Source organism: Nycticebus coucang, chromosome Y (genome assembly GCF_027406575.1).
Source record: "Nycticebus coucang isolate mNycCou1 chromosome Y, mNycCou1.pri, whole genome shotgun sequence".
Lineage (NCBI taxonomy): Eukaryota > Metazoa > Chordata > Mammalia > Primates > Lorisidae > Nycticebus > Nycticebus coucang.
This window is the reverse complement of record NC_069805.1, coordinates 25,109,688-25,126,724: the sequence shown is the minus strand read 5'-3', so window position 1 is coordinate 25,126,724 and position 17,037 is coordinate 25,109,688.

The window sequence follows — 17,037 nt, the reverse complement described above, 5'->3', positions numbered from 1 at the left end:
ATCCTATGTAATCAATTCTGATATAAGGACAATGAATGTCCTAGCACACTGTGGGGGGTGGGGGGTGGGCCGAGCAGAGTGAGGGAAGGGAAGGATCACAGAAGGTGTTCACATTTTGGGGGAGGAACACTATTGTAAGAGGTTCTTTATATAACACAAGCAATGAGTGTTACCTGTTTTTTTTGGTACCCTTGATGAATCCCCAACAATCAAAAATTTTAAAAAGAAAAATAATAGTATTTAAGAAAAACCTTTTTGTGAAGTGGAAGGAATTTGAATAGTAGAAAAGAGTGTTTTAATTTTTTAAGGGTCAGAGCCCATTTATATCCAAATGGTATATCAGAAATATTTCTACCTTCATTAGTACTATTGCCTATGGTTATTTATTCTAAAAAATTTTAAAAATGTTGAGAATATATAGTACTTCACTAGCCATCCATACTAAGTACATTTAATAATTTATAAAGGAACACTTAACATTGGAGATAATATAATTTTTTCAGAGAACTACTTTGAGAGCAATAATATTTAAACTCTCACAACTATTTTTTAACCACTTTATACATAATAGTTTCAATTTGCCACCACTTTATACTGTATCTACTGACAGTGAGTAGAGGGAGCTAATCTAATCATTAGATAAATATAATTATTTTTACTTGAATGTTAAAGAAAATTGTCATGGTATTTTTTGAAACAAGTTGTTTGATAGTTTTGCATATAGGATCTTTAAATGAGTGAGATTTCTTGCCTTTAGCAGTGGCTCACATAGGTAACACCCAGCAATTTGGCAGACTGAGATGGGAGGATTGCTTGCACCCAGGAATTTAAGACCAGCCTGGGCAACATAGCAAGACCTTATCTCCTCTAAATTAAAAAAAGAAAAAGAAAGAAATGGGTGTGTGTATATATTTATTTTATTCTTCATACTTGGATTTTGTATAGTGCCTGAGAGTGACAGGCAGCCAGACCCTCTTTGTCTGTTAACACTGTTATATTAGACGGAGCCTACCTCTTTTAGCCAATTGTCAGATAAAGAATATTTAAACTGGCATATAACCCGTGGGCGTCTGCTTTGAGGTGTCCCACCTTTTTTAGTCAAACCAACGTATGTTGTACATGTATTGATTTATTACTTTAACTTTAATTCCTTTCTCCTTGAAATGTACAATGAGTACTCACTGAATCTGTGTCTGCCTAGGGAAGGTACACAAAAAAGGCTGTGAATTGGTTCTCTCCAAGAAGGAATGGCCATTACTCCCTGAAGTGAAGGAAGAGAAAAACAGGGAGAATTCAGAGAGGGAAAGATGACATTTATAGCCCAAAGCTTTGTCACAGGATCACACCTGCAAATGAGTGGGGGAAGCTCTATTTATTTATTTATTTATTTATTTATTTATTTATTTATTTATTTATTCATTTATTTATTTATTTTGAGACAGAGTCTCACTATGTCCTCAGTAGAGTGGCATCATGTCATAAATCACAGCAACCTGAACCTCCTGGGCTTTAGCAGTTCTCTTGCCCTAGCATCCCCAGTAGCTATGAACACAGGCACCAGGAACCCAACACAACAACTGGCTATTTCTTTTTTTTTTTTTTTGCTGGCAGGCCAAGACCAGGTTCAAACCTGCAAGTCCTGGTGTATGTTGGCAAGAGTTCTCATCACTGAGCAACAGGTGCCGTGCCTTTTTCTAGAGACAGAGTCTCACTTATTGCCCTCTGTAGAGTTCAATAGCATTGAAGCTCACAGCAACATAAAAGTGGTCCACTCAGGTGATTCTTTTGTCTTACCCTTCTCAGAAGTTGGGACGACACACACTGGCAACACCACATAGCCATTGAACACTCCCGGAACTGAGGTCAGGAATATTGGAACTGTCAAAATAGGCTGATATCTACCATGATCATCATAAATAAATGGAGCTGTTGAGTACACCACTGGACACACTACCTGATCAGATGTTAAGAGAGGACAATAAGTGAGACACCTACCTTCCCAAACAAGCCTCTTCTAGAGAAAGAAGTCAATCACAACGAAAGTAGAAATTGGATTGTGTGGATTGTGACATTCCTGTAAGGTCTGTGAAATCACTTTCTGATATTTGTGCTTGGATTCTTGGTCTAAAAGATCCCAGGGAAGCAGTGGGTACAAACTGCACTCTTCCATTTTCTTTGAAAACCATGACTTGAAAAGGAAAGAAAGGTTTGTGGGATATCTGTGCCACAGATACAGAGAACTTCAGGAAGCAGAAATTGAGTGTGGAGAAAAGAACCTCTTCTTTTGAAACAATTATAAACACAAGAACAACACCAGCATGAAACCCTGACATTCACTACCCATGATTAGCAGGAATAAGGCTAAACTTGAGAATCATCTGGACCTCACCCATTGTGATGTCATCAACTGTGACCATGTAGTAACTTCATCCTGTAATGGCCTTGGATCCAGGCTCGTGGTCAAAGATACTACGTGACCTTTTAAGCTCACTTCAGCTGGCATTCAGGAAGTGTTTGGCAAAGGAAAATTGTTAGCCCTCCATCCAAAAAAGCCAAAAATATTCTCTCATTTCTGCCTATTGATTCTAATGACAGGTGAGTTTCCCAGCACTGGATTGACACAAAAGTTGAGATTTTGTTACTTCTGTATATGCCAAAAACAACTAACATGAGATGTTAATGAAAGACACAACTCCCTTCACCATAGCCCCTCCCCCCAAAATGAAATAGTTAGGAATATACCTAACAAAAGATGTGAAGGACCTCTATAAAGAAAATTATGTAACCTTAAGAAAGGAAATAGCAGAGGACCTTAACAAATGGAAGAACATACCATGCTCGTGGCTGGGAAGAATTAACACTTTTTAAATGTTTATAATTCCCAGAGTAATTTACCAATTTAATGAGATTCCAATTAAAATGCCAACATCCTATTATCAAGACTTGCAAAAAATGATTCTGCATTTTGTACGCAACCATAAAAAACCCCGAATAGCTAAGGCAGTTCTTAGTAATAAAAACAAAGCTGGGGGTATCACCATACCGGATTTTAGGCTTTTTTACAAGGCTATAGTGGTCAAGACAGCATGGTACTGGCACAAAAATAGAGACATAGCCATTTGGAATTGAACAGAAAACCAGGAAATGAAACCAGCAACTTACAGCCACCTAATCTTCAATAAACCTAACAAGAACGTCCACTGGGGGAAAGATTCCCTATTCAACAAACGGTACTGGGAGAATTGGATATCCACATGTCAAAGACTGAAAGTGGACCCACACCTTTCCCCACTCACAAAAATTGATTCAAGATGTATAAAGGGCTTAATTTTAAGGCATTAAACAATACCAATCCTCAAAGCAAGCATAGGAAAAATACGGAAAGATATTGGCCTGGGGAAAGACTTCATGAAGAAGACTGCCATGGCAATCGCAACAACAAAAATAAACGAATGGGACTTCATTAAACTGAAAAACTTCTGCACAGCTAAGGAAACAACAACCAGAGCAATTAGACAACTTACACAATGATAAAGGATATTTGCATATTTTGAATCAGACAAAAGCTTGATAACTATGAACTACAGACATGAAATTAATACACATGAAAAAAGCCAACAATTCCATTTATCAATGGGCAAGAGACATGAATATAACCTTCTCTAAAGAAGAAAGACAAATGGCTAACAAACGTATTAAAAAGTGTTCATCATCCCTATCTATGAGAGAAATGCAAATCAAAACCACCCTGAGATACCATCTAACCCCAGCGAGAACAGCACACTTCACAAAATCTCAAAACTGCAGATGCTGGCATAGATGTGGAGAGAAGGGAACACTTTTACACTGCTGGTGGGACTGCAAACTAGTACAATGGTTTTGGAAAGAAGTATGGAGAAACCTCAAAGCACTCAAACCAGACCTCCCATTTTATCCTGCAATCCCATTACTGGGCATCTACCCAGAAGGAAAAAAATCCTTTTATCATAAGGACACTTGTTCTGGACTTTATTGCAGGTCAATTTACAATCACCAAAATGTGGGAACAGCCTAAATGCCCACTAACCCAGCAATGGATTAACAAGCTGTGGTATATGTACACCATGGAAATCTATTCAGCCCTTAAAAAACATGGAGACTTTACATCTTTTATATTAAACTGGATGGAAGTGGAAGCCACTATTCTTAGTGGAGCATCACAAGAATGGAGAAGCATGAATCCTGCGTACTCAATTTTGATATGAGGCCAATTAATGACAATGAAGGTCAAAGTCCGGGTGGGAAAAGGGGAGAGCAGAAAAAGAAAAAAGAAGGGAGGGGTGGAAAAGAAAATGTAGAGAGATGGAAGGAGGTAGGAGGGGGGACCTTGTTGTGTGCCACACCTTTTTGGGGCAAGACATGATTGCCAGAGGGCATTTACCTAACAAATGCAATCAGTATAACCTGGCTTATTGCACCCTCAATGAATAACCAAAAATGAATTTTAAAAAATTATGCACTTCTCTTTGTTTTTGCTTTTCAGTTTTCATTATTGTTGGTGTATTCAATGTATACCCGCAACATAACTCTTCTACTTCCTATGTGATCAAGAGAAGCCAAAAATTTGGACACCCTTTCCACTGAGGTCAGAAATGTTACAAGTTTCCAGATAGTCTGATACTTCCAATAGTCTTCATAAATAACTGGAGCTTTGAGTACATATGTGGACACAGTGCCTATCCTGAGGTTAAGAGAAGATGTTCAGAGAGACACTTACATTTCATTTTTTAATTTTTTTTATTAAATAATAGCTGTGTACATCCATATGATCATGGGGCACCATACTACTTGGTTCAGAGACCATTTGACACATTTTCATCACATTAGTTGTCATAGCCCTCCTGGCATTTTCTTAGTTACTTTGCTAAGACATTTACATTCCACATTTACCAAGCCTAATCAAGGTTATTCTTGAGAAAGAAGAAAAACACCATGAAAGTAGAACTTAGAATTTTGTGACATAACTATCAGGTCTGTAAATTCACTGTCTGAACTGTTGGCTTGGGTTCTTTGGGCAGCAGTCATCCTAGGGCAGCATTAGGTTTAAACCAAACTCTTCCATTTGCTTACAAATCCATGACTTGAAAAGGAAAAGAAGGGTTGTTGAATCCCTTGGCCACAGATAGAAAGAAACTTTAGAAAGCAGGAATTAAGTATGAAGAAAAGAGTCCCACTCTTTTGTAAAAGTTTGAGACACAATAATAGAAACAATAACAACAAATGTGGACAGCCACTACATATGCTTAGCAGGAATAAGGTTAAGCTTGAAGATGGTAACCCAGGACAACACACATTGTGATGTCATCCACGGTGAGCATGTAGTGACTTCATCCTGTAATGTCCTTGAACCCATGCTCTGGTCAAAGATACTAAGTGGCCTTTTCTGCTCACTTCAGCTGGATGCCCCTCAAGTGTTTGGACCAGTACGCTTCTTATCCCTCCACCCACAGACAGAATGTTTTCACATTTGCGCATCATTGATTATAATGACAGTTGAGTTTCCCGGCACTAGGCTGATACAACAGTTGAAATTTTGTATAGCAGTGTGACTCAAGCTTCACCACAACTGACAAAACTGGATGGAATCACATAAGTGGGACTCTGTTTCAAGGACCTGTTTTGACACCTACCCCAAATTTGGTCAATTTGGTCAAAGCTTCACAGGTCTTAAGCATGTTTACTTTGCTTGAACCATCAAGGTAATTCTGGTCTTTTCAGATGACAAAAATATTTGTGGGTTGGTTTCTTGGTTTGTTTGTACATGTGTGTGTGTATGGGTATTTTTGAGGTACGGTTTCCATATGTGTCCCAGGCTAGTCTTTCATAGCTCAGACGATATAGCAACCTCAAATACCAGGATTCAAGAAATCCTCCTGCCTCAGACACCCGTGTGGTTAGGACTGCAGTTGGCTGTCTCAATTCCTAAATAATTTTTTACTTTTTAGTTGAGACAGGGTCTAACTCTTTCTCAGTTGGTTCTGAGAACCCCCTTGTTTAAGAACTCCACTCATATAAGCCTGCCAGATGGCTAGGATTAAAGGCATGTGCCAGCAAATTCGGTCATTTTCTTTTTCTTTCTTTTCCTCACTCCGTCCCTCCATTTGCCCCTCCCTCTCTTTCTCCTTCCTTCCTCCAATTCTCTCTTTCTAATTTACTTTCTTCATTCTTTTATTTCCTTCACCCCTCGATTGCCACTCTCTCACTTTCTCTCTTCTATTCCTTAAAAGAAACTTCTCTCGTAACAAACAAACAAACTATACAAGTGATCCCTGAATGTGTCGTAATGAACTCCATACTTGAAATGGGTGAATTGTGGAGTGTGTGAATTATATCTGAATTGAGTTGTTATTTTTTAATGTACGGGCTATTATCTATGATGCAAGTAGAGAAAAAACTTCACCAAAACATAAAGATGAATGAGCACCATAGATCACATGTATAATTCTAGCACTTTCAGAGACCGAGGCAGAAAGATCACTGGATGCTAGGGGTTTCATACCAGACTGAGCAACATAATGTGACCCTACCTGTCTATGAAATAAGTGCAAAAGGTAACCAGAAGTGCTGGCATGAGCCTGTACTCTCAGCTCCTGAGAAGGATAATTTCAGGGGGATCACTGGATGTCAGTATTTTGCATTGCCTTGAGCTATAATGGTGCCACTGTACTTTTCTGGGAGAAAGAGGGAAACACAGTCTCAAATTTATAAGAGATATACTGTATAGGTGAGGACTATTCCGGTAGCATACCAAATAGTTCATACATGTATCACAAATGGGATTTATGACCACGAATGCCTGTCTAGCTCACTATGGGAAAATAAACTAATAGAATACACTACATTAATAGAATCAATAAGAAAAACCACATGGTGACATCAACAGACTCAGAAGAGGCATTTTACAGAGGCAACATATCTTTTTGATAAAATTTTTTTAAAATGTTAGATGAGAAGGGCACGTCTTCAGTACTATTAATGGGATCTACAGATGATGGGATTCATATAACGTGTTATATTCACATGATGGCATATTTTTCAACAATCAAAAGGTATGAAGTGCACATAGATGTTACAATAGAAATGAACTTTACTATTATTATTTGTTTTTGTTTTTTTTTTTTTTTTAGTGGGGCCTGGGTTCGAACCCACCACCTCTGGCATGTGGGGCTAGCGCCCTTCACCTTTGAGCCACAGGTGCTGCCCAGAAATGAACCCTGAAAACATTATGGTAAGGGAAAAGGCCAGTTACAAAGGGCCACATAGAGTGTGACTATACTTAGAAGAAAACATCAAGACAAGGCTAATTGTTTGCTAGGAGTAAGGGACAGGTGGGAGAGGGTGGAGAATAATATGAAAGTGACTACTAATAGTGTTTACTTACTTTAGGTAGGGAAGAAGTAAAAGTTCTATAATTAGATTGTGATGATAGCTGTACCATTATGTGAATGTACTAAGAAACACAGAATTGTACACTTCCAAAGGGTGAACTACTTATTTCAGTGAAGCTACTTAACTATGTTTTCCAAAATTTGAGGTGCTCAAAAGGCTCACAGCATAAGAAGTACCCAGGTAGTGACAGTGCCTGAGAGACAGTCAACCCTATCTCCCTACTCAAACACAGGCTACCATGAATTGACTTGGGAAGGCACATTGTTCCATACTACAGAATTTGTCATTTTCTTTTTCTTTGAGACAGACTGTGACTCCTTGCCCCGGGTAGAGTGCCCTGATGTCATCATAGCTAACTGCAATCTCAAACTCCTGGGCTCAACAGATCCTATCGCCTTAGCCTCCTGAACACCTGGGAGGACAGGTGCTCCACCACAGTGCCCAGTTACTTTGAAACACGCGCCTCTGCCTCCCAGAGTGTTAGGATTACAAGTGTGAGCCACCACTCCACACCTTGAAGTTGGTATATTTTAAAAGTATGGTTTGTGGTCATCGGTGGTGCTTCATGCCTGTCATTTTGGCACTTTGGAAAGAACAGTCAGTTAGATTGCCTGAGCTTCTGAATTGGGAACCAGCCTGAGAGAGAGTGAAAGCCCCACCTGTAAGAATAAAAATACAACTGGCCGTTGTGCGGATGCCTGGAGTCCCAGCTGAGGAAATAGTTTCACTTGATGACAACACTTGAAGATTGCTGTGAGCTATGATAGGGGCACTCTACTGAGGGCAACTAAATGAGACTCTGTCTCAATACATAAATGGAGAAAACCGTTCTTAGGTGACTTAGCCCTCATTTTTACTTTTTACCACAGATGTAGTTTCGAAATTTTACCTCTAGATCAGTTGTCAACTAGAGACATTATTACCTCTTAGGGAAATTGTTTTCCTAAAACCTGTACTAATCAAGTCTTTGGAATTTCTGTAACTCTGACCCCTCTGATCCATTTTTATAGCCCTCTGGAAACTGCCCCCTACAGTCAATTCTTGCCTAAAAGCAGGCTTTTCATACGCACACTAAAAAATTCAGAGTATGCCCTCCACCTCCATCTCCACTGTAGGGCTCTTTCTTCATTTTTTTTTTCTTTTTGCAGTTTTTGGCCTGGGCTGGGTTTGAACACACCACCTCTGGCATATGGGATCATTGCCCTACTCCTTTCAGCCACAGGCACTGCCCACTTTAGGGCTCTTTCAATCTGGGCCAATATTTCTTTGCCCCAGTCATTCCAAGTCCAGAGACAAGACATCTCTGGACAACACCTACCGTTCAGATCAATTGATAATATCTCAAGGAACTGATCCAAAACCTGCTTGTTCTGACTCACTTGTTCTTCCACAGAGGCCACAATAAACTCTTCCTTTATGTAGTCCCCTATACCATCTGCTACTGAACTATCCTTGAAATTTTTCTCCTGGAAACTGTGCGTAATTTTTTTTTCTTTCAATTTTTTTTTTCATGAGACAGACTCTCACTTTTTGCCCAATCATGCTAATTCTAATGGCCTCAGCCTCTCACACTGTGACATGCAACTCTTGGATTGAAGGAATCATGCTGCCTCAGCCTGTGAAGTAGCTGGAACTACAGGCAAGTACCACAAGGCTTGACTATTTTTTCAGATATCTGGGGTGAAGTTTTCTCACTATTGCTCAGTCTTGCCTTCAACACCTGAGCTCAATAGATCAGCCCACCTAGGCCTGCCAGAGCCTACAAACATTGTTGTCATGTGAGGCAAAAGCCATTGAGCTCTACTTAAGTAATGACCTTATCAGAGGCATTAAAAATTGTCCAATTCTGAGGTTCCTGTTACATATAGGGATTATGTCAGAACTGTTTTGCATACCTGTGGTGGCAGACATCACCACAATTATGCAGGGATCTCTCCTTTGCTTATCAGGTTTCATTAGTGTTTGTATATTGAATGTGTGGCCCAAAATAACTGTTCTACTTCCTATGTGGCAAGAGAAGCCAAAAGGTTGGACACTCCTGGCCCTGAGGTCAGGAATATTGGAACTTTCCAGATAGGCTGGTATTTCCCATGATCACCATAAATAACTGGAAATATGGAGTTCACTACTGGACACAGTACCTAACCAGATGTCAAGAGGACCTTCAGTGAGACACGTAGCTTGCCAAACATGCCTATTCTAAAGAAGGAAGTAAAAACCACGAAAGTAGAAACTAAGAACTGGGTGATTTACTTTGTCAGGTTTGAGAAATCACTGTCTCACTTTTGGGCTCGGGTTCTTGGTCTACAACATCCCAGGGCAGCATTAGGTGTAAACCACTCTCTTCCATTTGCTTACAAATCCATGACTTGAAAAGGAAAGGAAGGGTTGTTGAATCCACAGATACAAAGAAACTTCAGGAAGAAGGAATTGAGAGTGGAGAAAAAAAAAATCCCACTATTTGGTAACAGTTTGAGACCCTACAACAACAACAACAAAAACAACAATAGATTTTGACAGCCCCTACACGTGCTTAGTACAAATAAGGCTAAGCTTGAAGTTGGTAACCAAGGTCAATATCCATTGCGATGTCATCGGTGACCATGTAGTGACTTCATCTTGTAATGTCCTGGGATCCAGCCTTCTGGTCAAAAATACTAAGTGGCCTTTTCTACTCACTATAGCTTGTGTCTCTCAAGTGTTTAGACCAGGAAATTTTTTAACACTCCATCCACAGATAAAAAATAGTTCTCCCACTTGTGTCTCTTTTCTTTTTCTTTCTTTCTTTCTTTCTTTCTTTCTTTCTTTCTTTCTTTCTTTCTTTCTTTCTTTCTTTCTTTCTTTCTTTCTTTCTTTCTTCCTTCCTTCCTTCCTTCCTTCCTTCCTTCCTTCCTTCCTTCCTTCCTTCCTTCCTTCTTTCCTTCCTTTCTTCCTTTCTTTCTTTCTTTTCTTCCTTCCTTCCTTTCCTTCCTTCCTTCTTTGCTTTCTTCTTTCCTTCCTTCCCTCTCTCCCTCCTTTCTTTCCTTCTTTCTTTATTCCTTCCCATTGTTTCCCATTAAAACATAGTTGTGTACATTAAAGCAATTATGGGGTACAATGTGATGGTTTTATGTACAATTTGAAATACTTTTGTCAAACTGGATATCATAGACTTCACCGCTGTTTCTTAGTTATTATGTTAAGAAATATATATACTACACTTTGCAGTTTTAACATGTACCTATATAAAATGCACAATCAGTGTGCTTCCAAGAAGTACCTTCCCTACATTCATCCTCCCGCTTCCTTCCCTCTCCTCAGGTTGTTGTTGGGTTAACCTTCCATATGGAAGTGTGGGTCCTTTTATTTTGGTTTTACAGAATGGTTGAGTACATTGGATATTTTCCTTCCATTCTTGGGGTACTTTGATAAGAGGAATATGTTCCAAATTCATGTAGGTTTTTCTCACTTCCTCTCTCCCTCCCTTTTTCCTTCCTTCCTTCCTTCCTTTCTTTTCCTTTCCTTCTTTCTTTCTTTAATTATATTTCATGAGGCAGAATTTCACTATGTTGCCCAGGCTAGAGTGTCATGCATCAGCCTTGCACACAGCAACATCCAACTTGTGGGATGAAGCGATTTTTCTGCCTAAGCCTCTGGAGTAGCAGGAAATAAAGGCAAGGGACACACCCTTGACAATATTTTCTATTTTATTACAAACCACGTGTGTATAGGGGCTCAGAATATCTTTCTGTGTTCAGCATTGTCTCCAACCCCTGAGCTCAGGGGATCAGCCCACATTGGCCTCCCTCAGCAATGAAATATTGTAGTCATGTGTGGCCAAAGTTTTTGAACTCTACATAAGAAATGAGTGTATCAGTTGCTTATATTAGTGTCCAATACTCCGGCCCCAGTGACACATAGGGAATATGTCAGGACTATTTTGCATATCCATGGTTTCAGATATCAGAAGAATTATGCCCACATCTCTTTTCAGCTTGTAAAGTTTCCTTTCTTTTCTTTTCTTTTTTTTTTTTTTTTTTGTAGAGACAGATTTTCACTTTATTGCCCTCGGTAGAGTGCCATGGCGTCACTCAGCTCATAGCAACCTCCAACTCCTGGGCTTAGGCGATTCTCCTGCCTCAGCCTACCGAGTAGCTGGGACTACAGGCACCCGCCAAAACACCCGGCTATTTTTTTGTTGCAGTTTGGCTGGGGCCGGGTTTGAACCCGCCACCCTCAGTATATGGGGCTGGCGCCCTGCTCACTGAGCCACAGGCACTGCCCATTAATTTGTAAAGTTTCATTAGTGATTGTGTATTGAACGTGTGGCCCCAAACAACTCTTCTACTTCTTATGTGGACAAGAAGCCAAAAGTTTGTACACACCTGGCCAGGAGGTCAGGAATGTTGGAACATTCTAGATTCTAATAATTCCCAGGATCAGAGAAAATAACTGCAGGTATGATGAACACTACCTGACACATAGGTTTTGAGAGAAAATGTTCAGTAAGACACCAAACATCCAAAACAAGCCTATTCTATACAAAGAAATAAAATCTCAGGAAAAGTAGAACTAAGAATTCTAAGACATACCTGTCGGGTCTCTGAAATCACTGTCTATATTTGGCCTTGGGTTCTTGGTGTGTAACATCCAAGGGGAACAGTAGGTAATACAGCGTACTCTTCCACTTGCTTACAAATCCATGACGTGAAAAGGGAAGGAAGGGCTGTTGAATCCCTTGGTCCAATATACAAACTTTTGAAAGCAGGAATTGAGTGTAGAAAACAGAACCCCACCCTTTTCTAACAGTTTGAACCCAACAACAAAACCGGATACCACTACACATGATTAGAAGGAATAAGGTTAATCATAAACATGATAACACAAGGCAACAATCATTGTGATGTTATCCATGGTGACCATGTGGTGACTTCATCCTGTAATGTCCTGGGATCCAGGCTTCTGGTCAAAAATACTAAGTGAATTTTTCTGGTCATTTCAGCTGGTAACCCTCAAGGGATTGAACCAGAAAACTTCTTAGGCCTCCATCCAAAGGCACAGAAGTGCTCTCCCATTGGTGCCTTATTGATTCTATTATGGTTGAGATTCTTGGCACTAGATTCACACAACATTTGAGATTTTGTACTGCAGTTTGACTCAGGTAGCATCGCAGCTGATATAATGTCATGGAGTCACTTAAGTTGGACGCTTTGGTTTTTTGCTTTTTTTTAAATTTTCTTTCTTAGACACAGGGTTTTGCTTTATCACCCTCAGCATAATGCCATGGCATCATAATTCACAGCAAGCTCCTAATACTGAGCTTAGGTGACTCATTTGCCTCAGCCTCTTGAGTAGCTGGGACTACAGGAGCTCACCACAACACCTGTGTATTTGTTTTTAAAGTGTGCCTGGGGCCCAGTTTGTAGTCACCACCCTCATCATATGGGGCCAGTGTCCTACCCACTTTGCTAAAATGTCCCTGGAAATCTATTTCAAAGACCTGGTTGACACATACCCCAAAACATCCGTTTGAGAGAATCTTACAAGTTTACTATGCCTGACTACAGCCTCAATTTGGTCACAAGTCTTAAGCATGTCTACTTTTCTTGAACCATCAAGATAATTCTGGTCTTTATAGATGATGAAAATCTTTGGTGGTTGGTTTGTTGGTTTGTCTGTGCGTGAATGTGTATCGGTACTTTTGAGATATGGTTTTTGTATGTGGACCAGGCTAGTTTTTTGTGGCCTCAGCCTAGATCATAGCAACCTCAAACTCCAGGATTAAGGCAAACCTCCTCCATGAGAATCCCATGGGGATAGAACTACAGGTGCCTGTCACAAGGCCTAGATTTTTCTCTTTTTAATAGAGACAGAGTCAAATTGCTGCTCAGTCCATTCTCAGCAATTGGACTTTAAGAACTCCACTCATCTCAGCATGCCAGAGGGCTGGAATTATAGATTTGAGGACCAAGTTTGGATATTTCTCTTTCTTTGTTTCCCTTCATCCCTAGTTCCCTTCAAACCTACTCACTTTATTTTTCCTACCTCCAATTGTCTCTCTCTAATTCACTTGCTCTCCCCATTCCTTTCTTTACTTCATTCCTTTCTTTCCTGTATCTTTCTCCTCTACAACTTAAGGGAAAATTCTCCAGTGACAAATAAACAAACTATACAAGTGATCCCTGAATGTGTAGTCTTGAATTCTATACTTCACATGAGTGAAATGTCATGTGTGTAAATTATGTCTAAATAGAATTGTTATATTTTAATCTATGGGCTGTTATCTATGAGGATTATTGAGAAATCCTTCATCAAAACATAAGCATGGAAGAGCATGATAACTCACACATATAATCCCAGCAATTTCAGGAGTTAAAGCAGAAAGAACTCTGGATGGTAAGGGGTTGCAGATAAGGCTCAGTGATACAGTAAGACATCACATGCCAAAAAATAAGGGCAAAACTTTCCCAGCAGTGGTGGCATGGGCCTATACTCTCAAATGCTCACAAGCATAAATTCAGGAGAATCACTTGAGCTCAGAATCTTGCATTTCATTGAGCTATCATGGTACCAATGTAGTTTTCTGCTGCAAAGGGGGAAATGAAAAATCCATTTTAAAAGGAAGATAGTATATAGGAGCATGAAAACTCCTCATACAAAATATTTTATACATGTATCCCAAAGGGATTTATTACCAAGATGGAAATTCCTGCTCAGTATGGGAAAATCAACTAATAGAACACATTACATTAATTTAAGAAATAAGGAAAACTGCATGGTTGCCTCAAGAGGAACAGAAAAGGCTTTTCACAGATGAAACATATATTTTTAATAACATTTAAAAAATATTAGCTGAGGGGAGGCACCTGTTGCTCAGGGAGTAGAGTGCCCGCCCTATATACCGAGGGTTGTGGGTTCCAAATTTGCCCCAGCCAATCTGGAACAACAAGAAAAAAAATCTTAGATGAGAGGGGAACATCTTCAGGAATACTAATGGCATTTACAGTTGTGTGGATACATATAAGTTGCTATAGTCACAGGATGGAATATTTTTCAACAATCAAAAGGAATGAAGTGCACATTTTTTTAAAAAGATGAATGAACCTTAAAATCATTATGATAAGGGAACGCGGCCATATACAGAAGACCACACCTAGCATGACTGAACTCAGAAGAAAATATCAAGAGAAGGCCAATTGTCTGCTAGGAGAGAGGGCAGGTGGGGTGTGGTGGTGAGGAAGTAAAAGTGGCTGGTAGGAGAGGTTGACATTCTTTGTGTGGGGTGAGATGACAAAGTTCTAAAATAGATTGTGATCATAGCTTTACAATTCTGTGACTATACTAAGACACAGAATTGTATATATTTAAAAGTGGGAACTACTTGTTTCAATGAAGCTAATTGAAGATGTTTTTCAAAACATGAGGTGCTCAAAGGGCTCACAGCATAAAAAATACCCAGGTCGTGAGAGTACTTGAGAGACAGTCAATCCTACTTCCATGCTCACATACCGGTTACTATGAATTGACATGAAAGGCACTTAGTTCCATCCTACTAAAGTTGTCATTTTCTTTTCCCTTCAGACAGCCTCTGACAACTTTTCCCTTGGTATAGTGTCCTGACGTTATCATAGCTAAACTGCAGTCTCAAACTCCTGTGACAACAGATCCTATTACGTGAGCCCCCTGAGCATCTAGAGTCCAGGTGCTCCTGCACAGTGCGCAGTTACTTAGGACGACCCAGAGTGTTAGCATTGCAGGTGTGAGTCACCAGTCCAGACCTTGAATTGGGATATTTTTCAAACTATTTTTGGTGTCAGTGGTGGTGCTGCATGCCTGTCATCTTGGCACTTTTGAAGACCCCATTAGTTGGATTGTCTGAGTTTGTGAATTTGAGACCAGCCTGACCAGTAGTGAGACCCCCATGTCTGAAATTAAAAAATGTCCGGATATTATGCAGGGCCCAGAGTCCCAACTGAAGGAATAGTTTCGATTGATGACAACTCTTGAAGCTTGCTGTGAGCTATGATACCAGAGCACACTACTGTGGGATACAAAATGCACCTCTGTCTCAATACAGAAATGGAGAAAAGCATTGATAGGGAACTTACCACTCATTTTCACTTTGACCAGAAATATAGTGTTGTAATTTATCTCCTAGATTAGACGTCAACTAGAGAAGCAATTCTCACATTGGGAATTAGTTTTATGACGGCCTTTAGGAATCAAACATTTGGATTTTACATAACTCTGACCCTTTGATATCCTAGACTCTTGTAGTCACTAGAAACTTCCCACACAATGATTTTTTTTTTTCCTGTAGAGACAGAGTCTCACTTTTTTGCTCTAGATAGACTGTCACGGCCTCACCCAGCTCGCAGCAACCTCCAACTTCTCCAATTCTCTTCCCTCAGCTTCCTGAGTAGCTGGGCCTACAGGTGCTGGCCATATTGGCTGTCTATTCCTATGCTGCGGTTTGAATGTGGCTGGGCTTATAATTGCCAGCCTCGTTATACGAACTGGTGCCCTACCCACTGCACCACAGGTACTGCCACATCACACAGTGAATTCTTGACTCAAATAAGGCTTTTTATATGCACACTAAAGGATCCAGAGTACACCCTCAACCTCTTGTGGTGGACTCCTTCAATCTTGGCCAATATTCCCTTTCCCAGTCAGTTCGAGTCTAGAAACCAGACATCACTGGAAAACTCCGACCCGTCAGATTACTTGGCAAAATTCTAATGAACCTATTCCAAACAAGCTTGTCATGACACATTTCATACCCCCAGGGCCAAAATAAATGTCCTCCTTTATATAGTCCCGTATTTCAACTGCCTACTGACCTCTCCTCCTACTTTGGCTCTTGGACATGAGCCTAGCAAATTTTCTTTCTTCTTTCTTTTTTTAAATTATTTTTCATGAGACTGACTCTTACTATGTTGTCCAGGCTGGAGTTTCATGGCATCTGCCTAGGCTGCAGCAACATCCAAACCATGGGTTGAAAGAATCCTCCTGCCTCGGCCTCTAGAGTAGCTGGAACAAAAGGCAAGTGCCACAACCCTTGATAACCATTTCAATTTTCGTGCAAACCATGTGTGTGATCGGGGCTGAGGGTATCTTGTTGTTGCTCAACGTTGTCTCCAAATCCTGAGCACAGTAATTCAGCCCACCTTGGCCATCCATAGCAACCAAATATTGTAGTCATGTGTGGCCTATTCATTTAGCTGTGCTGAAGTTAAGACCTTATCAGGGCACTTGTGCATTGTCCAATCCTCAGACCTCATGGCAGATGGGGACATTCAACTCTAAGGATGAAGGGATCCTCTTGCTTCATCCTCTGGAGTATCTGGAACTAAGGGCAATGCCCACTACCCTTCACAACCTTTGCTATTTAAATGCAAACCGGGTGTGTGATCGGAGCAGAGGGTATCTTGCTGTTACTCAGCATTGTCTCTAAGCCCTGAGCTAAGGGGATCAGCTCACTTTGGCCTCCCAGAGCAGCGAAAGATTGTAACCATGTGGCAAAAGTCATTGAGCTCTACTTAAGAAACAACCTTTTAAGGGGCTTTGAGGAGTGTCCAATCCTCAGGCAACGGTTACATATAGGGATTATGTGAGGACTGTTTTGGA